Here is a 27,213-nt window from a genome sequence, read left to right on the forward strand (position 1 = left end):
ATTTCCCAGGCTGTGACCAAGTGAGACAACTAGAGACAACTGCTAAAAAACACAGTCCCAGTCAGAAGCATTCAATAGTTTGAGGTTCTGTAGATTATCAGGGAGGTATGTAGGGTGCAGGAAGCTGTTAAAAGAGTGCAGAGAAGGTGTAATGCAAGAAGCCTTCCTAAATCATTTGTTTGTGCAGTGCTATGACTATGATATAAACACTTTCCTTCCACGTCCACCTTTGTCAGTGGCCTCGGGTGGCTAAAAGCATCAGAAATGCTAGGCCAGATAAGACAAATATCCCCATAGTTCTGTTTTTGATACCACCCAGGAACAGTTGCTTAGAATAAGTTTCTATAAATGAGTAGGGTAACTATTCTTAACATAGCTTTCTGGATTTTTATGATCAGAAGAGCTTGGAGTTGTATCCAAATCATTGTACTGAACAGCCACTGACGAACTCTTCTGCCATGGTTGTTTAATTCCACTTTGAACCCATTCATGCTTTCATCCCTCTGCATTATATGTAGTCAGGCATTGTATGAAAAAGTTCTATGACTACTAGTAGCTTAATTAGATGGCCTCCATTCTGTGATTTTTGTGGGAATAGTGCTTCCCTAACTCACAGTATAATTTCTGTTCTTCACTAACTGTTCTTCAATGTGAAGAATCCTTTCTTCTGTAGTTGCAGTAAGGGGTAAGGAACATAAAGAAGAATATGTAATAAATACAGGTGTAGTAACTGGAAGCATGATGAGTGCTCTGAATGTTGTGCATATTGCTACTATTAGTCATCCATTTAAAGAAAAAAAAAGCTAATTCTTGGTCCTATTTTTCTCATAGGAGAACCAGATTCAGGGAGGGCTATACAAGGTTTCTGTGTTGTGGTCCTGTCCACCTAAACCCAAACACTGGACCTTAATCCAAAGCAAGGGCTTAATTTTCTTGTGCAGTCAGATGCCTATGGAGTCAGTGGCTATGGAGGAATTTCAAAGGGACATCCAACCTGCTTAGGTTAGTCATGTCTCTCCATGTTTTTTTTAATGTTTGAGGTATTGTCATATTGGTCACTGCTGCATATTCAATTACTAGGTGTCTAACTCTGCACACATCATGTAAGAAACATAGAACTTTAAAACTTCTGCTTCAAGAACCAGAAACACTAAATAATGAATTTAGATCACTTGAATATCAGGTCTTTTTTCTAAATTTTTTCATGAAATTTTATTTAAAAAGAAGCATTAGTACTCCAATATGAAGTCTGTGCCATTAGGTACATCAGGAGCCAATCCACTGTAAAGTTAATTTTGCATATTTAACTGCATTTACATTCCTGGGATTTTTTTTTTTTCCAGTGACAGAACTACATGACATACTTTGTTAAAAAAGTAGGCATTAGAATATGTTACCTTGTAAACATTCTGAAATTCTGGGGTTAACAGGGAAGATCTCCACTGATCCATATATGTTCTAATTCTGGTGGGCCTATCCCCCAAAAGAGTGAGCTTGGTGTCCCATTACTATTATTGGCCTTTAAAACTACATCTGCACTGTTACTGCCCTTACACCCCACTGAAAGTTATGAGAGATGGAGCAGGAACAACTTTCCTTGCATAGTCTTGCTATGACTGTGATTGCCAGACAGAAGCCCTTGGCAGAAGCCTCTTCTTTGAGCAGCAGGAAAGCAATTTTTTTAGGAAATATTTAGTTACATGTTTGTTTAGTTAGAGATAGTGTTAGTGTGTAGCATCCTGTTCATCGCATCAAAAAGAGGAAAAGCAGTTTTTGAAATGTTAGGTCAGGGCAATGTTTTTTCCAGTATTGAGGGTTGTTCTATAACTAAGCAAAGTATTCTGATTTCAAGAACTGCCTTTCTCGCCCTTCAGTGATGCTAAAACAATGGTCCACAGAAGCACTTTTTGGTCTTCAGGAGAGGCATGTTCCAGAAGAATGTTCCATCTCCCATTCCTTCCCCAAAAGGTCATATGAAGCTGAAGAATATTGTTGCAAAAATTTCCTTTCAGTTTAGAAGTACTGGAGTCCATGCTCCACTTCAAAGCTTGCCACAGACCCAGTCCTTTTTAGTAGTCTTGATGTGAGCTTTGGCTCAGACCAGGCTCCTGTGTGCCTTCTATTAAGAAGGTTCCAGGGAACCAGAAAAGAAGCCAAGTCCTCTTTCACACAATGTCCTGAACGTGGTTGGAAAACGCATTTTTCCTCAAGGGACTGAAAGGGTGGATTGCATTCCTTGGCCTCTGGAAGGGAGAGGCTCCACGTAATTCTCAAAAGGTAGCTCATGGCTCATACTTGGAAGGACAGCTGTAGGCAAAAATAGTCGCGGCAGCAGTGTCAGCCTTCCCCTAGAACAGGTTTTTTGGTAGAGGAGCACTGATAACACGTCACTTAGCTCTGTTAACAGAAGAGTTTGACCTCCAGGCAGAATTTCACACTTGCATCCTCTGCAGTGCTGGGTCATGTAACTGTGCTTGCTGAGCTGCACTTGCCTCTTCTATCGTACACAGCCTGTGGTATGCAGCTATAGTAATGAGCCTTTTCTTAGTGCTGAAAGGAGCACCTAATTCAGCCTGTTGAGGTTATCTCCTCCATGAATGAAACATTTGTCATCTTCTCAACATGACAGTGAAATATTCCCAGTTCACTCAACTAATTCCTGCTTTTAATGACAGTACTTGTAGACCCCAGAAAAGGATGAAGGAGTGCTTGCCATGGCACTTTCCTACTAAGCCACCTGCAATAAAAATTTCCGAGCTAGGCCGTCAACACTGAGGTGCTCATGTAGTTTAGAAGGGGAGCTCTCCTGTGGTAAGCAGCAGCTCCAGTGAAGAAGGGAATGACAAGGAACATCTGCAGAATGATGACCCTGTTTGTATGCCTGCACTGTCAAATTACCTTCCAATTTTTTCCCCATGTTGGTCACACATATTTGTTAATTTGTTTTCAATATCTCTTCCAACTCATTTCCTCTGAGATGATAACCAGTGCTGGGAATAGTTCACTTCAGGGACTGATGTCAGTATGGACATATGTCCACCAAATTTGTTTCCCTCTGTCCTCCACAGTTCTCCAAAACTGTGTCCAAGTCATCCCCAAGTGAATATGTGCCATATTGCCAGACACGTAACACATACCCTCATAATCACCCTGGGAAAGCACTGTTCCACTGGCTGTAATGCTATGCTCATATCAGACATCGAACTGAAAAAATGCACACAAAAATCATTAGTATGCCTTAGAGCTCCAAGGGAGCTGTGGTGTTCCCACTTGACACAAAGGAGGTCCAAGCCAACATGGCCATGAGGGACCCTGCAGTACTTGGTCTGTTGGGCCACAGATCTCTCTTTTGAGAGAATGCCTTTGGCATATGTGTCCCGTGAACCCCTAAACCATCCCTTTGTTAGCCTCAAAAGAAGCTTGAATTCCTGAAACCCTTATCTTGGCAAGACAAGTAGCAAATATCTCAGTACTGTTTTCTTCAGGTGGAGATACTAAGGAATTCCTAGAGATGACGCAGAGAACCCTGTCTCACATACCCTTGGATATCCTCACGTACTAGAGTTAGTTCACCTGGATAAGCTGGTTAACAAATGATTACTGAAGCTAGTGAGAAATCTGTGTTGGATGCTGACAAATGTAATACTAACCTCTAAAACAGATACTGTTAAGAAACTGTTATGAAATACATGCGTTTTTATCTTTTCCTTTGCCCATGAAATAGGGAAATGCTGGCACAGTAAGGCCACTGAATTCCATAAGGACAGAGTAATGTTTATGTCCCACGTTAAAGCTTTTACATACTGTGGTCTCATCCTTACTTTTGCACCAAATTACTTATTTAGTTATTCTTTTTTCAAAACCTGACTCTGACACAATAAAGCCAGATGGCATATTCTGGTTATACACACAGCTCTCTTTAAAATCAGGATAGGACCAAAGTTTTCAGTTTCCCCAATGTTGTTTGTCAGTTTCACAGATAGGACAGAAAGTCAGACAGTTAGCCAGAGGCTATTTAAGTGGGTGTCTAATTGCATTAAGTTTGTTATGAGCTAACCAGATTAGATCTACCCATTCAGGTTAGAGATCATGCCACCACCAGAGTGCCGGCAGCTTCTGTGGCTTCCCTGAGAGGTGTGCGTATCTCTGAAATCTGGAAGAGACTGGGGATCAGGCCATAGATTTATACAACATTGTTCCTTGGTCAAAAATTTTAAATCTGAAGCTTGTGTTCACAGAGCTGACCCGTAGCCATTATTTAAGGCAATCTCCAAGCACTTTCACCTCCTACACATCAGGTCATTGCTTCTGAGTCACAGCAGCAGAAAGCATAAGGATGTCAAGAAAGGATATCAGCTATGGAAATTTCCATTACTAGGGTTTCCCTTTGGCAGAATAAAATGGCTGCAGTAACTGTGAGGATTCTTTGAGATGTTGCCCAACCAGCTCTCCTTCTCACTGCTGTGGAGTTTTATAATACCTGAATTCTGTAATGGTAAAAAAAATTCAGTGTTGGAGCTTTAGGGTTCAGGTGCAGGCTCAGTGGATGTGGCTGGCCAAAATAATAAGTATGTGAAATTCAGACATGCCAAGAGTGAAGTGCAAATGGACAATGCATCTGAAACAGCCGTGGTTACTGCAGGGTAAGTAATGACTTCAGCTTGCCAAAGGGAAATCCTACTCACTGAAATTTTCCATAGTCTTCATCATTTCTTGACTTTGTGAGAGCTGCACCAGCTCTAATGAATAATAATTGCAAGGTGAACCTTTGATTTTATTATCTGTTGTTTGCCATAAGAATTTGAAATCTAGGTGTTGACAGTGACATACAATAAAATCAACTGACTTGACCAGTCTGGTCTCACTTGTGAGCCTGCTGAAAGGAACATGAAGTTTAAATGGTGCAATCTGCATCAGAAAATCGAAAAGTAAAATGAAAACCACCTCTTTTTTTTTTCCAGACTAAGATGAAAATTAGTTGCTAACCTCACTGACAGCAAATAATGGTTTCTGCATTTTTCTTAGATGTTATGTTATTATTGGATGTATTTTCAATGCACTGTATGAAGTAATGCTTAATGTTTCTTAAGAAATAAGCCTGGGGCATGTTCATAGTTGGCATGGTGGAGAATATTTTTAGTGGAAGAGGGTGGTAGTGTGCTGATGATGTACATGATAAGATAAAGAGAGAAAAAGTACATTTTTCTGCATGTTTAAACTTTTTAAATTAGAAAATGTGATCAACTCAATGTGATGATTCACTTGAAAAATGACACTGGGAAAACAGTCCTAATTTATAAATTGACTTGCCTTTTCTACTGCCACTCCCATAAAATACAGGTAAATAGAATGTGCTGTACATGCTCTGAGAAGAACCGTTCTTCCTCTTACTATTCTGTCAGTGTGAAATTTCATATGTTGATCTTCAGCCACGCCATTACTACATCTTACAGGAAAGCAAGAGTAGATGGGAAACTCTTCAGGAAATGAATTGTGCAGAAGGAAGCGATGCTGATGACTCACTAGGTTGTATGTTTCATTCTGAGTCAGAACCAGTCTGGTGCTTGGCAGGCTCCTGAGGGTGCATTTGCTGTCAAATTGCCACTTTTTGGGTGAACAGTCAATCCCACAGTGCTTTTCAGAGTTATGGCTCTTGTGAACTCCCAGTTTGAGGATTACATGTAGCCTTTCCTCCTTAAAATTCTCCTGCAGTTTGGAATGAGCATTGTCTATGTCTCCTCATTTTCTCTCTTCTTTTATCACGTCATGTCACCCAGTGCCTAGCACTAGTTGCCTTCTTTCTCACTGACATGTCTGATTCAGAGACTGTTGGAGTCAATCAAAAGTCTGTAATGACCTCAGCAGCTTGTGGCGTAGGTCTGAAGTATTTTGCCAAATGACAAAGGAAGACGCTTTAGTTATCAGATGCCTTCTTCACTCTACAATGCCATCTTTAAGAAAAAGACCATCAGCCAGTACCTTAAAATAAGCACTTTAACCCCAAAATTAGATTACGTAGGCAAAAGACTGCCCCTGATGTACCATGCAGCCCTGCTGACACAGGGTGTGTTGTACTAAGCTCCCAGAGCTTGTGTTCAGACACTGATTAGCTTCTCTCAGCATCTCTTTCTGAGATACACTTTCCAATACTGGTGAGGCGCTCTCTTTTATTTATATCTCCCTATGTGTTTATCTGTTTGACAGTTGCTGAAGTGAATGTATGAACTCCTTCATTACCATTATACACATAAAGGCATATTTTATGGTAACACATAGACAGTATTATTTCCCTATTTCAGCACTAGTCATAAAATTAGTACCTCTCCTTTTCTTGACAATTTCTCATTGTTTCAATAATGAAGTTCAACATTACTACTAGGACTTTTAGATGACATAGATTACATGAACTTTTCTATTTTTGCCAGTTATTGTAGCTAAGTTTGACATAAACGCATAACCTTCAAACATACTATTGCTTGCCACCTGTTTCAGAAAGGCTCTGGTTGGACAAAATTCTGTTTGCATTTTGATAACAGCGGTGACTTACTGTCCTTTCCTGAATACTGGGTGTTCAGACAAGTTGTTCAAGTTATTTTATATGTGTTGTATACACACTATGTATTTATATAAACATGATTTCCTTCAATCTATCACACAGTCCATCATGATGAATATAAAGAAAACCTGTTCTCCCAGCTCTGCAGATGGCAGAGAGAGGCATAACAGAGGTTAGAGCTATATCAATATTAAGATCGTATTTAAACAGTTTGAGCCACACAGATGGTAAGCCTTGACTGGGCCTTTTAGTTCTTTTAAACTATAGTCAATATGGGTTTTATCACTTAGGGGAAACAGTGAAAGGTCTTTCTTCAACCTCAATACAACCATTGTTCTTTGGACAGATAGCAGTGTCATTTATAGTACAAAACTCTGCTCTCTTGGAAGTCCACGTACTCATGATGCAAAGAACTCTTTGTATCATGATTAAACCCCTACAGATTTGGAGCTGAAAAGTTTTACTCTAGCACCTTGAGCCAACCGTCATATGAAGGTGATTTCTTTTAGAAGTTGACTCAAAATTTGATCACCATACATAGGATTTAGTTGCCTCAACATAGTTGCCTAGTGCTATCTGAGGTAGACTCAGATACCTAAGGCATGTGGATATCCAAGACACCTGCATGGCACTAGCAGATATAGGATATCTGTGCCATTCTGCAGTAGCAGCTGTTGATCAGGCAGGATAACCTACTGTGTTTGAATGGTGCTAAATATCAATGTTTAAGCAGTTAATTTGAGTCCCATGGGCAGGATTCTTGTCACGGACTCAGGTTACTGAAGGCAGCTGTCTTCACACAGGTGTTTACGTGGAAGCCTGGTGGTTAAGTTCCCATTATAGTCAAGGTAGCTCAATCTGGGTGCTCACAGGTGGGGCATTTGTGGTCACATGCAGATATCTTGAACACCCTAGGGCATCTCATATGGTTAGAGGCCCAGTGGTTATGTCTGTGTACTGGTAGATGAGACAGGACTGTTCTCTGGTCCTGAGGGCAAGTGGCAAGATGTGGCTCACAAGCACATAGCTTAAAGCTCCTCCATCCCCAAAACAGTGTTACTGCATCCACAGTTTCCTTAAGGGAACAGTCCTTGGCCCATGCTATCCTCTAAACCATGTCCTCTAAACCATGCCCAGGCTCCTTCTGGCAGGTTACAAGCCTGGACCGAAACCAGACTAGTGTGTGCCTTAAAACATAAAACGATATCGATGCTCACAGGACCATGATGGAGCCCATACTTGGACCACTTTTGAACATCTGGGACATAACAAGAATGTTGTTTCAAGCAAATCCATTTTTTCCATCCTTCTGAGAAAAGTATAAAATTTATTTCTACTTTAAAAACTCGAGGTATTAAAGCCTAATGTATTTAATTCTCAATTTTGACATTTTCTCTGTTGAAAAGCTTTAGGAAAGCTCATTACCTTATATATACATGGAAGAATTGCTATATAAATATAGCTATGATTATTTCTGTAGCACCACAAAATGCAACAAACAGAGCACCATATAGCCTTTAATGATAGCATTTTATAAATCTCATTTTATAAATAATACCATTTCTATATTTCTAGCCCCAAATCATAACGGCTTTATGTATTTTTCTTTCGATACATAAAATACAATGTTGCAAGTTAATCAAGAATCTATTCCAGTTACTTTTCGGATGTAGCTCTAATGCTCAGGGACTGCATTTCAGAGATGCAGTTCCCACCAAATGTCATGTCTTGAGATCTTGAGAACATGTACTCTTGAGACCTAACATCTACCTAAGTGAACTAGCATAGAGAATAGGAACAGGCACCCATACTAATTCAGCCTGCCTCTAAACAAATATTTTTAGCTTATAAGCAGGGCTGCATTATTATATTAGTATGTATTTTCCAGTTCTAGAGTGAGCTTGGAAAGGTTCAGAGTGTCTTTGCATAATAATCCATCATATCACGCGAATAAACTTTTAGTGTCAGTTATAAATTTAAATTGGGAGTAACTTGGGGATTTCACCATATGAAAATAGTGTAACTAAGAGAAGATTCAGGTCAGTGTTCTCTTAAATTAAGGACTATTTACTCCCCTCTTTTCTGAAAATTACTTTGTTGCTGTATCTCAAGATTTTATTATGAACCCTCATGATAGTTAATATTTTTCTTCAAACTTCACCTCCCTGACATATTGTACTTACAGAAGAATCTCAGCTCTTGTTTCAAATTAAGTGGGGTTGCAGAAATGCTTGAAAATGTGAACTCTGTATAACTCAAATGTTGTTGATCTAGGTAAAAGGGAACTTTCACCACCGTTAAGGTACGTCATTCACTTTTTCAACAGCCTTGTGTAGTTCTCATCAAGAGAGAAAAAGGAAGAATTCATTTCAGTTTAAGATTTTGGCAATGCAATAACTTGATGGAGGTATTTGCATTAAAAAGTTACTGAAATCTTAATTTCAGACAGAGAATTAGTAATAATTGACATATAAAATGACTTATTGCCAGCAAAGGAAATAATTTATTAACAGAATTGTTCACTGACAGTAGCTGCAAGAAGTTATGCATGAAATCCTGATTTAATTCCAGAAGTTAGTTACACTACAGTGGAGGTGGCATTCTACTTGCTAGTCTAAAAGAAGAAAAAGGTACAAGAGACAGTCGTATTTGCATGCTCTTCATAATTATGTGGTTAACTGGCATGCTCATCACATTGGCATGCCAAAATGGTGACTGCATAATGAGATACTCTGGCAAAAACATGCATTTTATATAACTGCAAATGCATGAATCAATCTCTTAGTTCAAAGTGTTTTCCCCCATTATTTTCAAAAAGCAAGCCCATCTAATTCTGCCTGAGGCAGGAGCTGTGCTGCTGGGCATAGTAAAACCACGTATTGTTTTCCCATATAACTGACTTGTAAGCCAAGATACTGAAGGGCACATTTCTGAAGCCCCCAAGGGCTCCCAGTCATACTGGCAACACACTGGCCCTTTTCGATGGAGGTGTCTAGTTTCTATCTCCTAACCAGTCTCACCTACTCTGTTTGTTCACCTCTTGCAGATTGCTTTGTGATTGGCATCCACCCCCCTGCACGGCCATGCCAGAACAGTGAATAAACAACGGGATACCCTGGCACTGGAATGCATTTTCATAATGATGAAAAATAAGGATTTCACAGACGACGTGACTCAACTTCCCACTTCAAAGATGAGTTAGCTGAAGTCTTTATTATGGCCAGACAATGCCCAACCCTATGTGAGAGAAGTGGGGGTTAAGGCCAAAACCGGCTTACTCTCCTGGTGCCTCTCGGCACAGTCTGGGATGGAGGCAGCTCGCAGCCAGCAGAGCTATCCTGTGTGCCTACAGCTGACTGGGAACAAGTAAACACAGTCTTTTGGATAAATGGAGCAAGCTATGCTGCCCTACTCTCTCAGAGAAAATCAGGCAACAGTCCCTTTTGGAGACCAAGAAGCTCAGCAGCAGCCTCCCACCTAGCTCACCTGAGCTGGTTCTTTCCCAACCTCTTGCCAAAATGCCTGAAAGATACCATCTCTACCTGAAAGAGTGGCAAAGCTGTTGAAAAGTTCAGTTGAGTTGTATTAGGGCTTGATTCATAACTGACTGGATATAAGGACTGAGAGGCTTTTGCTAAAAGCAGTTACGTGGATTAATTACCCTAAGGAAAAACCTCTTTCTTTCTATGGACTTGTGGAGGAGAAAATATATTCTTAACTTACACACTTTATTTACTAAAATTAGGTGAGATCAAGCTATGTAGCACGTATTTCTGTTTACCAATTGGGAAATAATGTCCCATTGCACCTGCACTTACTTATCTTTGATGCTGAGATGCATTACTCCAAACCGGTAGGAGTAGAAACAGAGAAGGATATCTGATGTGGTAACCTGGAAGTGTGGTGTCAGACGCTTGACTCCTGAATATTTAGGAGCACTGTTTCACTCATAGTTTACACGGTCACGCTAATTTTTACTCCAGCCCCATAATGACTGTGTAGTTTTGAGAGAAAGCATAAATTTTGACTGACATTAAATAAACTCTGACAACACTAAGATAACATGTCTTAGAGAGCATTTCAAGGTAGAAATGTTTCAAATGTGTGTGATAAAACAATAGACATATCATGATAATACAAAGAAATTAATTTTGTGGCTCTGGTGATTAATTATGTTAACTCTGAAGGTTTATGGCATTCCTGAATCTCAAAGAGTGAATTACAGCCTTTTATTATACATAGGAAGTTTTTACAGTTATGTAAGTGAGAAGCTTTTGTAGTCTTATATTCCAAGTATGATTTCAGGAACGATAGCAGTACTTTGAAACTGGGCTTCAATAATTTTAGAGAAATTGGTGTGCATAACAGGAAAGAATGAAACCAGGTTCCCAGCCAGTAGCAACATGATATGGGACATCATAGGGTGAGCGGCTTCATACTCCTTGTGCCACAATTTTAATCTTTCAGTCTATTTTTATGCACCTTGTTCACCTCTATCTTATCTGGAACTCTTTGCAGGCAGAAGAAAATGTGCCATGCTCATGAATATCATTATTACATATGTTTTTCAGTGAAGGAGCTTGAGGGTCAGCATTAAAAGTGATGTTAAGGACAGCAAGATAGGCCAAAACACACAGAGATACTACTCCCTCTGTTGCTTCCTGCAAATGAGGAGTGAGTGGGAAAGAAAAGGAGACAGAGCCGCCAGCCACGAAACATACATTACACTGGGTACAGGGTCACTGCAAGGTTAATCCTCCTCCTCCTTATCCAGGACAAGGTTATTGAAGAGAAGCATCTTTTGATCTTGTGGGTCATCCCATCACCAAGCAGCTCCATGGTGTGTGCCTGAGGCTGCTCGGCCAAGCCCTGCTCCATACAAGGAGCCCATGGCAAACCACAGCTTAGCCCTTGGAGCAGGCCATTGCTGTCACCTGGTAGCATCATGTCCCACACGTACCCTGTTTTGCTGAAAGGGCAGACTTAACATGTAGGTCATCTGAGCAAATGCATTAGCCACACTCGAAACCTTGTGGACATCATTTCCCCCACCACCCACGAGTGAAAGACCAGACTGTGTCCAAACTGCAGGCGCGTGCAAGGAGACCAACGTGTTAATGCCATTCAGTTTCAGGTACCTAGTTACCTTCCTCTGCTTCTCCATGCTTACCTCCTGGCATGTGATTCAGTGCTGCTGACTTTAGATGCCTAATATATAATTGTCTAAATGTAATCTACTTGTTCTGTCCTTTAGTGGAGAGACATAGGCATGTTCAGCTGGTGATTCATCTACCTATCTTAGATTCCTGTATTACACAGGAATGATTTGCCTGTCTCCTGCCGTTCACTCGTTCACTGAAGACAGAGCCTGAACAGGTAACTTCTAAACTTTTAGAGGTTTACTGTTAAATGAGATTAATCCATGCCTAGGTGCTTACTTGTGAACTACTTGACTACGGATCAGAAAGTGGAACAAGTATTATTAGAAGAAATAAAATTCAGGTACAAGTTAAAATGGCTTTTATGTTGAGTTTTGATGTCGTATGTGTGCAATATATCTTGCTATTAAAGATGAAAAAAAGCTTTTTCCATGTGCCTGTGCATATGTTTGTGTACACAAGAAAATTAAGGTGTGTTAGTGGAAGTAAGTAGCTATTGTAGCTGAATAAGTGCGACAAACTTTCAGACACACTTTTAGTTTTGTGTATGTGTATATTTACATATATGCGTATAAAGGAGTCAAAATGGACACATGGAAACCTATTTGTCTTGTGACAGTGTACATCTAAAGTCCAAGTACACATTTGGTGTTCTTTAATGATATGCCATAGCGTTACATGGAGACCCTTCAAAATATCTCCTTTTTTATATAATTGCATACATGTACATACATATACTATAGTGTATGTAATAGTAGTTCTGAATTAAGTTTAGTTTGGCATATTACCTATATGACATAGTAGAGATGAATAGATAGATGTACACTTGTGTATATCTATGGTTGAGTGTTCCATATATCTATATGCAATGTAATCGCTGGTACGTCAAACCTGTATGACTTGCCCCATCCTTCATTGCTTGCTCATGTTACTTTGCAACTAGAAAACAGCCTTGAAGATTTCACTGAGGATATCTTGACCTAAGATGGTGAAAGACATTGTAACGAGTTCTAAACCCGTTTCTATTCACTTTGCCGATGGCATTTACAAGAAGAGAGGAGAGATCACATGCTGCTCGGTTGCATTGCCAAAGAACATGCCGCCAAGCCCCAGCAAGGTGTGAGCTTAAAAACAGCCCAGGTGCTGAGAGTGAGACTGATCGCATTCAGGGCTGTCCTGTTCCTGGACTGGGACAGTGACAATGTCACTTTGAACGAACTAAGAACAGCTGAGGATTAGGCCTTGTCAATGCAGGAAAAAGACAAGTAACATAAGAGTGTGCTAGTCATAAAATACTTTATTTGGAATATGTGCCCAAATCTCGTAGATTTAAAACATTCCTTTCTATTATGTTTATTTCATGCAGAAGCTGATTGTGTTGTGACTAATGAGCTGCTGTCAAGAAAAAGAAATCAATTAATTGCTTAGATTTAAATCTGTACTTTAATAAAAAAAATTATTCACACTGTAGACTGTTAAATTTTTTTCATGTAGTAATATAGGCAATTATTAACATATAAGTCATAAATAATAATAATAATCAAAAAAAGTAAATCAGCTGTTTTCTCAGCTGTAACTCTCAGGTTCTATTTAATTTTCTTTTGAAAATGCAACTCAGAGCCAAATGTTGCCCTTACGTGTATTTGTCTCTGAACTCAAGAGAAATTATGCGTGTAGATCTGAGCTTAAAATCTGGACCAGTGGAATGGTTGTGTTTTTTCTTTTACCCTGCTTGCATAAATCCCATCTGTGGACCTGATCCAAAAACTTCTGAAATCAAAGGAAGTTTGTAATGACTTCAATGGATTTTTGAATAGAACTAAATTATCATGAAATGTTTTTAATTGAAAAAAAATGGCCATTCTTCAAAGCCAAAACTTTTCATGAGAAATAGCTGGTTTTGATATATTCAGAGTCTTGAAAATCATTTGGAAAGAAAACTTTGGAATTGTTGAAATGTACAAAAAAAGCTCTGTTTTTCCACTTCTCTTCATTTTTTATTCAGTAATATCGACTACAATAAAAATAATGTTGATCACATAGGATTTTAAAGCAAACATTTCCTTATTATCAAACTAAAAATGTCTGAACTAATTGTTCTTTTGGGTTTTTTTCAAAAATTTTATGAAATTTGAAGTTTTAATCCTCATCTCTAATGGGATTTTTTTTTTAAGCATAAAGAAAATTTCAATGGATTAAGAAACTACTTTGTGAAGAACTCTTCTTTAGTTCAGGTCTTTGGTAGCAGAATGACTGTGTAGCAAATTCATCCCTCCTGATAATGCCAGCTGTAATTTCCTTTATACTGAGTTCATCCCACTGAAATGAGACAGAGCTTTCTCAACAGTACTCATTGCTTGTGCTTAAAAAAGGAAATTAAGAAAAAATAAAACCAAATTATTTGTCTCTTCCCAACCCTGCAAAACTGCCCAGCTAACATATTTGCTGTCACCAGAGGAAAGAAGCATTGATAACTTGAATCTGTCAGCTCTCTCTGCCGGGTTGCTAATGAGTCTTAACATTCAGCTGTTAAGTGTAATTCTGATGGACAGACCTTCCAGTCTTCTCACTGCATTAGAGAATAAAGTAAGTAGTCTTCTTTATTGTGACTAAATGTTGTCTGAAATACCTCAACAGAACAACTGATAAAGTGATTACTAAGGAATGCTCTGTTGCTGTAGAAGAATTCCTATTCTTTATGGAAATGCATTCATATACAGTTTTAGGGTATATCTCATTAAACTGAAATAAGATACAGTCTTGAGTGACAGAAGTTCAATCCAAAAGTACTAAAAGAATGACAGCTATTCCAAAATACAGTATTTTTTGGAACAAGCCTTAATTTGCATGAACATCATGGTCATTTGTGAACTTCCAATAAGATAAAAAAAGAAAGAAAATGGGAAAAAAAGTCCAGTGGAACTGAGAAGGAATTGCAATAATCAAAATTAACTTCCATGGTGTTTTAACTCCTAGAGCCAAACCTTTGAGTTGGAAATGATCATATACGTTAAGATGCACTGATTGTATTGTGGATGGGCCTAGAGAGATGTATTTTTGTTCTGAACTGAATTTGAAATTCAAACTTTGGAGGATATGAAATGTGCAGACACATGATCAACTTACTGTTCATTGGATGAACCTCATCAACTCTCTACGTATACATTCTTGGCCCATGACTTATCAGAAATAACATGGTTTGAAGTCTGGTCTGCAAAAAGAGAAGTTGAAGTTTAGTCACATTACTTGTCATTTCTCTAACCTATTCCAGTGTGCGATTACTTACTGCACAATACGATCATGCAAAGGTTTGGATTTGGTATGACATTCAATTTGTATCTCATTGAAAATCTATTCAAGTGGTATCAAGACAGCACAGTTATCTGTAGGACATGAAATCAGCCAGCCAGTTCTTTGTTTGTCATAACAACACAGAGGAGTTATTTTGCCAACATTTTCATAATGCGGGCTAATGTCATGCAACTGAACTTTGTATCATGTTGAGGAATGGACATTTGCCATTTTCCAGGGCATTTTCAAAACCTACTATTTAACAGATATCTGCATGATCAGTACTGGGAAAGATAAGAAGGAAGGAATGGAAGTGTTCATGTTTATTGCAGAATTCAGCTTACAACCTTTAAAAATCGGCTTACAAACTTCTCTTTGTGCAATATAAAACCTCAGAAATCCAGAGGAATCCACTGGATCGTGTCTTTTAAAAGATATCTATGCTGTATTCAGCAAGCTGTTTCAATCTAGCTCCGTATTTTACAATGTAAAAAAGCAAGGAGAGGTGCTTTAACTTCCTGACTAGATGTAATGTTGACACAGTAGAAACCTGGTAGGAATAGGGAACAAGACTGCTACGGCTTGAGGTCTGAAAAGCAGAGTCAGCAGACTTTATGTGAATGCTGAGAGTGTTTGGGACGATGTGTACAGGAATAGACCTGCTATCAAGTAACCACAAAAAATAAGACAGATTATTCATCTGACTTTGCTGAGAAATTTTGAAATGAGGAAAAAAGATGCCTGAAATTTTCAACTAGGACAACAAGACTGTAAAGTTACATAGGTGCCAACTCTAATCTTTGCTTTAGCCGAATGGAGTGGAGTTGGTACGGAAATGAGACTTACAACATTTGAAAGAAGTACTCTCTGGAAACCTTTAGCATAATTTATGTCTTGAAAAAATTGCCTTTCATGGTTCTATTCAAATCCATTTCTCCACAATGCAAAAATGCTAGAACAAATAGCATTATCTGTTGTAATAGCCTACTTCAGCTCAGATGAAAACTGAGACTGAAGCAATATTTGAAATCTATCTCTGGAGTTCCTATACTGCCCATCATCGTGGGTTTTACATGCCTTATTTTCAAGAACAGGATAGGCAGAAAAAGGAGATGCTTGCTAAGTAAGGTCATATACTCTTATTTGTCAAACCTGCATCGACCACGTCTCAGGTCTCTCTGGATACATGTACACTACCAAATAACTCAGGTCCTCAGTTCATCCCTGGGTCCATATTCCTGCACAGTCCACGTTGCATAAATGTTCATTTGCTGCCAGGCCATTCTCTGTAGTGAGGCAAGTAGTTCCTCTGAAACAAAACACCAGTATGGTGTGGTAAGGATGAGACTGCATCACGTTTGTCTCCCTCTGCCTTACGTAGTCCTCCAATAATATCCCTGCAGGCCTTGCAGTCTCAAACTCCTCCCAGTGCCCTCATACCACACCTCAGGACATACGACACCTATTTTCGATCTCATGCTAAAAGAGCAAAAAACTCAGTGGATTTCCAAGCAGATCTCAAATTACATTGGCTACTTTTTTTTATATATATATATATATATGCATGTATGTATTCACTCTATTTTTATAAAAATATAAATAAACATATATATATAAAATGCTAAATGTATTTAAGGGCTATGGGAGTACCACGAAACAGCTGTATGCTACATCAGATCAGAAGTGCCGAGCTTTCTCTGAAAGAGGCTACATTTGAGCAATGCAGATACAATCATTCTGCATCACTTGGCTGAGGATCCTGCTGTGAGTCTCTGGAGTGAATGTGTTTGTGTCACACTAAGCAATGCTTTGCAGAAATACCTCAGCTGGCTCTTAATAAACCCTGTTTTGACAGAAGAGTAAGGTGATACCAGAGGGATTAATCGTTTCTTCGCTTATCTCTTTAGTAAAAAATGTCCTACCTTTTCATTCCGAAAAGTATGAAAAATGAAAGAGGGAAGACCATGCTTTCTTACTTCTCTCTATTTTAATTCCCATCAGATATTCCAATTACCATCTCCCCTGCAAGATTTTCCTTAACGTGGCTAGCAAAACACAGTGGGAGACACAGGTGAGGAATGTACAGCTTGCAATAAGAAGTCCACTAATCAGTCAGGGCCATAGCAACAACTGAACAGTGTTTCAAATTTTCCAGAGCAAAACTATTTCACTAATATTCCCATAATCCTAGACAAAGTGGAAGGCCCGATATTTGAAAAAAAAAATAGAAGGTAACAACTGCCAGGTTCAAATAAGGGAAAACACAAATTCGGGAACATTACGTACTAAGAGTGAAAAATGTGGATGAAAGTTGTGCCCATAGATATTATTACACTTACTGATTTAGGAATAATTGCCTACATGTGAGAAGGGTTGCATTTTGATAGCTTGCCCAAAGTACATGTTGGGTGATGGCGTCTCTCTCTCTGGGTTTAATAATTTGTCTCTGAAGATAATAATTTCAGAACCAATAAGTCAATCCGCCTTCCTGGCACTGTTCTCCTTTTCTTTTTTCCTTTTTCTTTCTTCCTGTTTTTTTTGTTTGGATAATGCCTCCCTACCCATAAAGCGTTATGCTAGTGCTGAATATCTAACTTTTATGGAAGTAAGATATTTATTACGTAGTTAAACTAGGCGAGCAAGGTACAGGACTGTAAGAGAAGTGTAAACAAGAACTTTGAGAATGAGTGTTCCCAGTGGGCTGTATTTAATTCAGAGGTCTAATTTGCAACTACAATAGTAATTATTGCTCATCTGGATACTGAAGAAATGTTCATCTTGATGAATGCATTCAGCAGTGTCAAGGTGGATTAATTTGACAAAACAGAGATGTTTCTGATGTAGATGTTTCCACCTGAGCTAAGGCCAGACTTATAGGTAGAGGTTGAAATTTTATTAGATCAATTGTTATAGCTGGGAAAAGAAGACAAGGCTTCAGACCTACAAGGCCTTTTTCAAATCAGAAAGACTGAAAAGTCCAGAAGTTTTGCTACTTTTACCGACACTAATAGTTGTTCAAACAGAAGATATTACCTCTACCTACAAACTTTGCTTCACCTTTGTCCTTAGACAATGAAGGTTACAGCAATAGCTGAGCTATTTGACTTTGTAGTCAGTGGAGACAAACAGGAACTTCTAAGGAACATGATTCTTTTGACCCGTTAACATATATACAAAAGTATGAGATTAGTCTTTCACTTACATTGCCTTACTTTTCTTAATTGATAGTAAGATGAACATGACCGACTCAGATAGAAATGTCCCAAGTTAACTGGTATCAACCCTATCTGATACATCTGCATTGCAATGTACATCTAAGCTGTCTCAAATAATAGAAGTAGTGTAACTGCAGTGAAATCGAATCCAGTGCAAATTAATTTATCCTATGAAATTAGATTTTTGATTACTAGCATTAAGAATATGAACTTGCTAATCAGCATAGCCTGCTGAAAATAATAATTTAATGTGGTGAAGGATGCTGTGGAAATAACTGACTAGTGTGATGTGCTTTGTGACTATTGGAACAAGGAAGATCTAAAAAAAAAAATTATAAATAGAGCTTTTTTATTCACTGCCAGCTGTATTGAATGTTGTGAGTTCCTAAGAGTCTTCTCTATGAGTCATCTTCTCTTGGAAAAGACTTCCTCTGCTCCATCGTTTATCACAAGATAACAGTGAAAGAAAATCCTGTGTTCAAAGGGCTTTCAGGTTACTGAGGGTTGATAAGCAGCAATGTTAGCTCTTGTTTGTACATAGAAATACTGTATTTTTTATTATTTTATATTATTTTGAATATTATATATTTATTTGTATATACCAAAAGGCAGGCAAATGTTCTGCATTCATAGGGCTGGTAGAAAAAAATGGGCAAATTATTTCAGTGCCAGTCCAGGACTTGAGAAGTACAGATTCATTTTCCAGCAGGCTTCCTTGGGCACATAGCTCAGGCCTGTTTTCCAAAGGTATTTAGGCATTGCTCCAGTCAATGTTGCAATGATTCTGTAATCTATCAAAGCTGTTACATGAACTAATAGCTCTAAGTTAAGTCAACACAGTTTAAGCAGAAAATAAGACGAAGTTTTTCACAAGGCTAATTAACCCTTGTTAGTAACAGACTATACATGCATAGGACAAATTCTCCAGATCCCCAAGTCTAAAGCAAGGTGGGAAGTCTTTCTGAAACTTTAGTAATAGGTTACAAAAAATTTTCAGTGCACTTTTGGGCCTCTGTGATGAAGAGGGTCACACTAGCTGTCATGGTCTCTTTGAGCTTCAGAATCTACCTGTCTTAATTTCTCTACCACATGACTGCTATTATCTACCTGCTTCTATAAGGTAGCTGTATTGTCCTGTCTCTACGTCTTACAGCTTTTGAGGTGTTCACCCTCATTAACAACCTTGTGAAACAGAGAGGTATCGCACACGTTTCGCAGACGAGGCAACAAACGGCTATGGCTTGTCTTTAGGATATATTTAGGATTTGCTCAGATTCAACATCACATTTCCCTGAGCAGTGGCATGTCTATACTCCAGAGCGATGCAGGAGCAGGGGCTATTGGCCAAGTTAACAGGCATGATGAGATGTAGAAGTTTCTCACAAAGCATGCCCCAAATATGACATGTACCCAGCTTGGGGGAGAGTGAAGTTGATGTCTCTCCCCTGCTGGAAGAGAACTGAACCTTCGGTCATTCCTGAGCTGGGAACTCGGAGAGCTGGAGAGGAGCTGGGAGCCGCACACCACAAGGCCTAAGCAACCCCACACCCGGATTGTTTCTGAAAGGGACCTAAATTTCTAAATCAGCTGCTTCTACAGTAGCTCATAATGAGCTCCAGGTTCTTGAGTATCGGTGTGCTATAGAGCAGCCCTGATGGCTGTGCAGCAAAGACTGAGTAGTGCTATGAGACTGTGGGCATGGCTTTCATCTGATTTTATAAAGCATGTTTTATAAACTACAGATCACTCTTGCATGAATTCTCATCAGGTTTTCAATATCCATTTCAGAGAGGTCAGCAAAACTAGATAAAGGAAACATGACTTTTCAATGTCACAAGCACCAATAATGTCACTGGCCAACTCCAGCTTAAAAAAAATCTACTTGTGTGTCTGAGTAATATCTTAGTTTGCTTTTGCAACAAGATGTGTTGGGGATCATGTTCAGGTGGTTCTGGACATTGATCTCCGTGTTCTTTTTAGTGTCACTGCCTTCTGGATTGCAGTCATCTGGTAAACGTGACTAATCTTTTTTATTTTCATCTTCCCTGTGGCTGTATGACAATTAATGTTGTTAGATCATATCTAGCCCTCTGTTGCGCTTGATTTTGTGTTCAAAGATTTTGAAACTAGGGTAAGGGGTATATTTTCACTTAGACGCATCCCCCTAATTGCCCATGGATATGGTTACTTAATGACTATAAATTTAACACAAGAATCAGAGCACAGCTTTGTTCCCATTCACCTAAATCTGCCCACCTTCTCTTTCTCTATCACGTTATCAGCACCCAAGGGGACACATGGGAGCTGATGTAAGGCTATGGCTTGTAAGTCACATTCCTACAGCAAGGTAATAAACTTGTGTATGTATAAATATTAGTACACCTTTCACACAGTTTATTTGACCCACTTGGGATTTCATCAACAATAAACTCGGAAGGGCAAAACACTGTTACTGAAGCTGCAGTTTCAGGAGACAGTAGCTATGGGGCAATGCCACCTTAAAAAGTTTGGCTCTTCTGTTCTCTGCCTTCCTGCCCTGCTCTCATCCCAGAGCAGAGGCCCCATCACTTGCGCTGGCACAACTGCTCTCAGAGCTACAGGGTGGACTGGGTTGCTGAAATGGTCTGGATTAAGGAAAAGCTCTGATAAAATGGGGTTCATAGCCCAGTCTTTCAAACAATCGTGCTGGCAAAGGGAGGGGACCTGACACTGCAGCACTGGCAGGAAGGAGGAGGAGGAGAAGGAGGAAGAAGAGGAGTGAATAGCTGGAGCTGGGTGGGGTGGGAATTCCAGAAACTGGCACTGCCACTGAATCTGTCTGCTTGTGGACCACAGCCAGAGCCTGAAGGATGAAAACGCCACGGAAAACAGTAATGTAACCAGTTTGCAACCCTTTTTTCTGCAGCATTGGTTATCCTCCTGTACTCACTTTTTAGGAAAAACAATGAGCTGTCTAACACCTTTCTGGGGTTTTGCACGTGAAGTGTTTTCCCCAGTTCAGTTTGTGGCAACAACTCACATTCCTGACCTCTTCCTCACTACTCTTTGTCCTTTTCTTACTCAGAAATGACTGCTCTGACTGGTAAAGGTTTGATGCAGATCAATGTGCATGCTGGCATCTGTGGAACAAAGCAGATAACTTTTTTCTCCCAGTTTTCTGTTTAATTTTGTAAGGTGATAGTTCCAGTTAGTCTCTAAAAGCATAATATAAGCTTTGTGTAAAGGCTTTATAGTTATGACATTAATGCTGTATTTTCTGCATAGTAAAAATGGTTATCTTAATCTGGGGTGCAATATTGTTCAAAAATCTTTAAACAACTTTAGGTAAGAAAAATGTGCCTTCGCCCATTTTAAGAAGTTGGGGTGGGTTTTTTTTGGTTGGTGCTGAATATCACAATCTAAGCAAATAGTACCTGGATACTTAGTTCACAAAGTATTTATTTTTAGTTTTGAAGACGGTATTCTGTTTTAGAGCAGCTTTTCACATAACTGAGCTGTCATCACTTGCAAGCAAGGACTGAAGTTACAGATCAGGTTTGGACATGTGGCTTTACACAAGGTCCCAGAAAGATCCCGATAGCATGAAATATTCCTGAACAATTGTTTTGACTTTCACCCAATACTTAAGTCTATTTAGTCGTGTCAGGGATTTTGCCAGTGGTCTGAATCATGTTATCAACTCTATAGACTGTCTACTTTCACAGACATGCAGAAACTATGCAGGTACAGGAGACTACCCAGACTTGGCCTTCACATTTGCCTTCAACTGTTTTCATCTTATCTCAATGATAAGAAATTTCCCTCATAAAATGATCAGGTAGAACCAATTTGACCAGATATTAAGCAATTGCTGTAGATATACTAATCTTTATTAGTTCATTGTGGAGTGACTAAGATTTTGAAAGAGATTCTGGTGACATAAAATTGAAGCGGCAAATAAATTCAATTAAAAAAATATGGAAGACATAAATTCTTGTGTGTGTGAAAGCATGAGAGAGCTAAGGAAGTATTTTCATTACATTTATTATTCAACAAGGACCTACATCTGTTTCCAGTTTGCACTGATTATTGACACATCTGGCTATTTGGCCTTAGGAACTACAAGTTGCTGTTGTGGCATTATTCTCTGAATCAACTTTTTAGACCACCCGGAAAATAATACAGCAAGTGCTGTGAGAAGATTGTGTTATTTGTAATAAGATTACCTTTTGGCACCTAGATGTATTGTACAAATGGGATTCTGTCATTTTCTGGTTTATAAATTACAATTTTGCAATTTTTACACCTGTGGCGAAAATAAGGCTGTAGCCAAAGGGCTTACTCTTTGACAAAGATAAATAGGTTGGCCTGATAAAATTTCAAGTAGATGCTAGATACAGTAGTAACTACTTGCCTTACATGGAAAAATACCTTTGTTTCAGTAGAAACAAAATACAGCTAAAGTCACAGAACTGAGGAAGATATTTCTTTAACCTATGGTGAGATGTATTTTTTCTGATTAATATCCCACTGTTGGAAGCAAATACTGTCCAAGTACTTGACCCTTCAAACACTTTTTTCTGTAATAAACAGTTAAATTTTCTCCATCAGTGGTTTGAGAGTAGCAATCTAGTCCAAGAGTCTAAAAGACAGATATTGTGAAGTATATGGTGAACAGTTTGAACAACCAAAGGATAAGATCATAGAACAGAAGGGACCACCTAGATTACCAAGCCCAGTCCTTTCCAATTGCATGCAAGAGATAGGATAGTCCTGAAGGATTCACAGAACATCTACTCCAAACACCCCCTCAAACCACAGGCCACAAAACACTTCCAATACCCTGTCACAGATTTAAGACATAGTAGTAAAAGACCAACAGCCACAGCTTTAATGTGCCACAGGAAGGAACATGATGAAACGCTTATTTGTTTTATTACAAATACTTTTAAACTAGGGTAATTTGTTGTTTTTAAAGAATAGTCTAGATAATCTATATGGCCACACGAAGCCACAATGTAGCTTCACTTGCTATGTTGAATTACATGTGGAATTAATTTGACCTTCAGCATAAAACTAGCACAAGCCTTGAAGATGCATAGAATAAAGATATATAGGAAACGATTTGCTGCTTTTTGATGAATTGCAGGATTGTAAATGTTTTTGTGTGCTTTCTATGAGAAAGTTTAGAGAAGCTCAACAGTTATTTCCATTCCTTCGGGTCAAGGATGCAGTTTTTAATGTGCATTATTGAATTTTTAATTCCTTTAATAGCTAAAGAATATGAAGTACAGAGGGCAGGGCAGCAAAATCACTGGGAGGCAAAAGCAGAGAATGAATACTGTATTCTTTGCAGTGCTATACTACACTCTGCTATTCTCTTTAGGTTTGCTCTTTGTCCTCTTCAACATTGTGTGCCGATGAGTGGTTTGATTTCTCTTGTTTTCTCCTAAGGAGAAGAATCTTAGGGCAACCTTTGTGGTCAGGAATTGGGACCTCCTGCCAGGCACACTACCATACAAACTGTCAAGCCGGTCTTCTGCCTTGCCACATCTTCTGTCCACCTTCATGGCAATGATGATGATGTCTTCTCCTAGCTGCCTGACCAAAACCAGTGTCTGCAGTTGGAGAGAGCATACCCAGTTAGGAAATGACTGCACTAGAGCACAGTTTGCCAGCAATTAAACATATGCAAGAATGACTGAGGCAAAACAAATATGTAAAAATAGAAACTACTCAGGGTGATTTTTTTCATGTGCATTTAGTGGACTTAGGACTTCTGCAAGACCTTTGACAAGTGATTTAGAGCTAGTTTAGTAACTCCTGTTTTGAAGATTATCTTTGCCATACTTACAGAGCTTCTGCCCAGTGCTCAAGGAATAAGTCAAAGTACCTAAATCAGGTATTCAGGCAACCTAGTCAGACAAGTAAGAAAGTTAGGCATCTTGAGAGGACGATTCAGTGCCCCATATGCTGAGCAATAACTTGCCTGGAGCTCTGAGGCCTCGCAGTTAGGGCATTCTGCAGGGAGCAGGGAGATGCCTGGTTACCCTCCCAGAGCAGTTTGCATGAGATAGACATGGGATTTAGAAAAAAGAAGAGACTCTAGGATCAGGACCTGAACCAAGTCTCCCCCTCCCAGCTGAATGACCTAACCAACAAGTTCCTAAATTGTTTGTTGTTCTCCTTCCAGCAGTAAGGGAATGATCTGTCTTAAATCTGGATCTTGCTTGAAAAACAAAACCTTAACAGGAGGAAAGTAGAGTACCTAGCTGAACCTGGTCTACAGCATGGAGTTTAGGGCACAGCTCTAGAAAGGAAGAATATGATTTGACTCCCCTCAAGCTAAAAAGACTCAGGCATCCAAATTCCCTGCATCCTGCATGAGTGTTTAAACCAGTAAACTGTTATGCAGAGGGTGGGCTGTATTTAGAAAAGCAGGCTCTACCTTTGTGAATGCCTAATCTCAGATTGGGCACAGCAGCCTGAAACCTGTGTAATTAGGCGTGCCTCTCCCCAAATCCTGGGTTAGCTGCCTAGCTCTGGAGAAGGGACAGGTCAGTGCTGACTTCTGCTGGCTGGATCCCAACCATTTTCTTGTCAGGAGGGCTGATTCATGCAGTGCAAGCACCTCGTTTGCATTAATCAACTCAGAAGTCAAGCAGGCTTCTCTAAATCCCTCCAGAATGGTTGTTTTCTTGTACAGAGTGGGTCCAAACACCTATGAGGCTCAGATTTACCATTCATGGAGACACGAACTGTTGAGGTACTAAGGTGCTTGAAGTTGTAGATAGGATTTTCAGGAAATATGCAAATGTATCCTTGAAATTGGGACCTAGGCTGTCAAGCTACTCAGGTGCTTTAGAACATTTTGCCTTGAGATACAGTCTTTTAAAGATTCAGATGTGCCTTCTTGTGCAGTAGGTGGAGACTGACTTTCTTCTTTGGGGGCTATTTTGATGTCAGTCTTCTGGGTGCTGCCAAGAATGTATTCTTTTTTGTTCTTTGGCTAATAAAGCTGAAGATAGCACCTGAGAAGTTAACATTTTCAGTCCGATGGCAAAGGTTTGAAATAGTTTTAACACATTTCAGGACACAGCTATCCTAATGGGATCATATCTCAAAACTGCTTTAGTCAGGATACAATAAACTGTTGGGAACAAAGTGCTATAAAAAGCTTCAAACAGAAATTGGGAATCTTACATGGTTCTTGGAAACAGGATCCATCTCTTTTCCTCTGAATTCAGCTCCTGCAGCATGCTGTTAACCATCTGGTGTCCTCCAGGAAAAGGAAAATGTAAATTACATCTGTCCTTTGCATGGTATAGGGGAAAAAAAAATGGACCTATATTCATTTCCTAAAAAGAACAGACTCATTTCAACTTTGGTGAAAGCTTTGTGTTTCTTAACTGTTGATGGTATACACACAGCGAAAATTCTCTTTTAATTATTCTTGTATGCAATTCATTTTTGTGTACTCCACTGATTTACATGCATGCAAAAAAACCCTGCTGCCTCTCTTACTTAAAAAGAGCGTCCTGGATCAAACTATTTGAAACGTGAAGTCATTCACTTGTGTTCATGCAACTTCTAGTGCTTATGATTCAGTGTATAATTTTCCACTGAAACTTATAGCACATCTTGGGGGGTCTTGCAGCTTCCATGCCAGCAACAGTCCCAGATGTAAATGTACAAAAATTAATGGTGTAAGGATAGTTGTTCATTGATGATGAATAGGTGCCATGTGTATGGAGAATGGGTGGGATTTATATTATAATGAACTGTAGAGAATTCAGTATGTGATGAGACCCTAGAGTTTCAGTCAATAAAAAAGCAAATTCAATAATATATTTCCTTTTATCCAGCATGTTTTCTAAGTTTTTGCCCCTTCTTTTTGCTTAAGAATTGCCTTTTAGAAAGCTGAATACCACATCACTTCTCTTTTAATTTCTCATTAGTTTTGTCTGGACTTTCTATGCCTTATTACCAACATTTGGTTTACCCCAGAAAGAATTTGTTTCATGGCATCACAACTGTAGACATCTATAAGGATTTTCATTATAATCTCAATTTTTTTAATACCATCTCTAGAGTCATTCTGGTATATGAGAGGGCTCTGCTCCAACCTCCAACCCCTTCAACCCTGATGTAGATGTTGTGTTCCAAGGGACAGAGGACCTGTCGATGACATCCCAAATCCATGCAACTAAGTGGTCTGTAGTCATAGCACTCAGACAGGGAGCAAGAAGAAAATCGAGCCCCTACTAGAAGAGTGGAAAGTAAGTAAGTGGCCAAGAAAGCGATGCTTCTTCAGTGCAGCTGCCGCCACTGGAGTGGTGGTAGGTTTCCACCTACCTCAGCAGTACTGGCTGAGCAAAGAGTGTTTAGAAAGGGATCAGAGTGGGAGACACATATGATGAACATATCTCATGGAGGGGGGTGGAATGAGTGGGAAGATACAGCATGCACTGTAGGGGAGGAGGATAGTAAATCTGTGCTTTCATAATCACATGTGACTAGACACTCATGGTGGGATTCATCTGACAAAAAGTAGATGTTTTCATCTGAGCTGCTCACACTCTGCGCCTTTCACAGGCAGCGGAGAGAGGTGAGTGTTTTTTAAAACATTAGTTTGTGTTTTTGCGGTTTTATTGGATAAGAAAGAAGAGTTAGTTTTCCACGTAATGCAAAGCTTTTGCCTAATCCCTAAAGAAAGGATTTATTACTACTTTGGCAGAGAGCTGTGCTGGAAACTCTTCCCGCTTCAGTTCCCTGGACAATGTCCTCCCCCGAAGTATGGTTTGACTGTTCTGAACAGTGCATTGCAAATTCACACACAGCGATATTGACATCTGGCTTTAGCATATGGGATACAGATAGTCCTTGATTGCTGAACAGCTGTGCTGCTTTGAAAAGAAACAATTGCATTTGAAGAATATGGGATATAGAGTAGGCCTTGTCCTATCCCACACATCTTGCTGACATTTCTTTTTCTAAATCACCAGTCTGTTTA

The sequence above is a fragment of the Gavia stellata genome, chromosome 1 (assembly GCF_030936135.1).
Source record: "Gavia stellata isolate bGavSte3 chromosome 1, bGavSte3.hap2, whole genome shotgun sequence".
Taxonomy (NCBI): domain Eukaryota; kingdom Metazoa; phylum Chordata; class Aves; order Gaviiformes; family Gaviidae; genus Gavia; species Gavia stellata.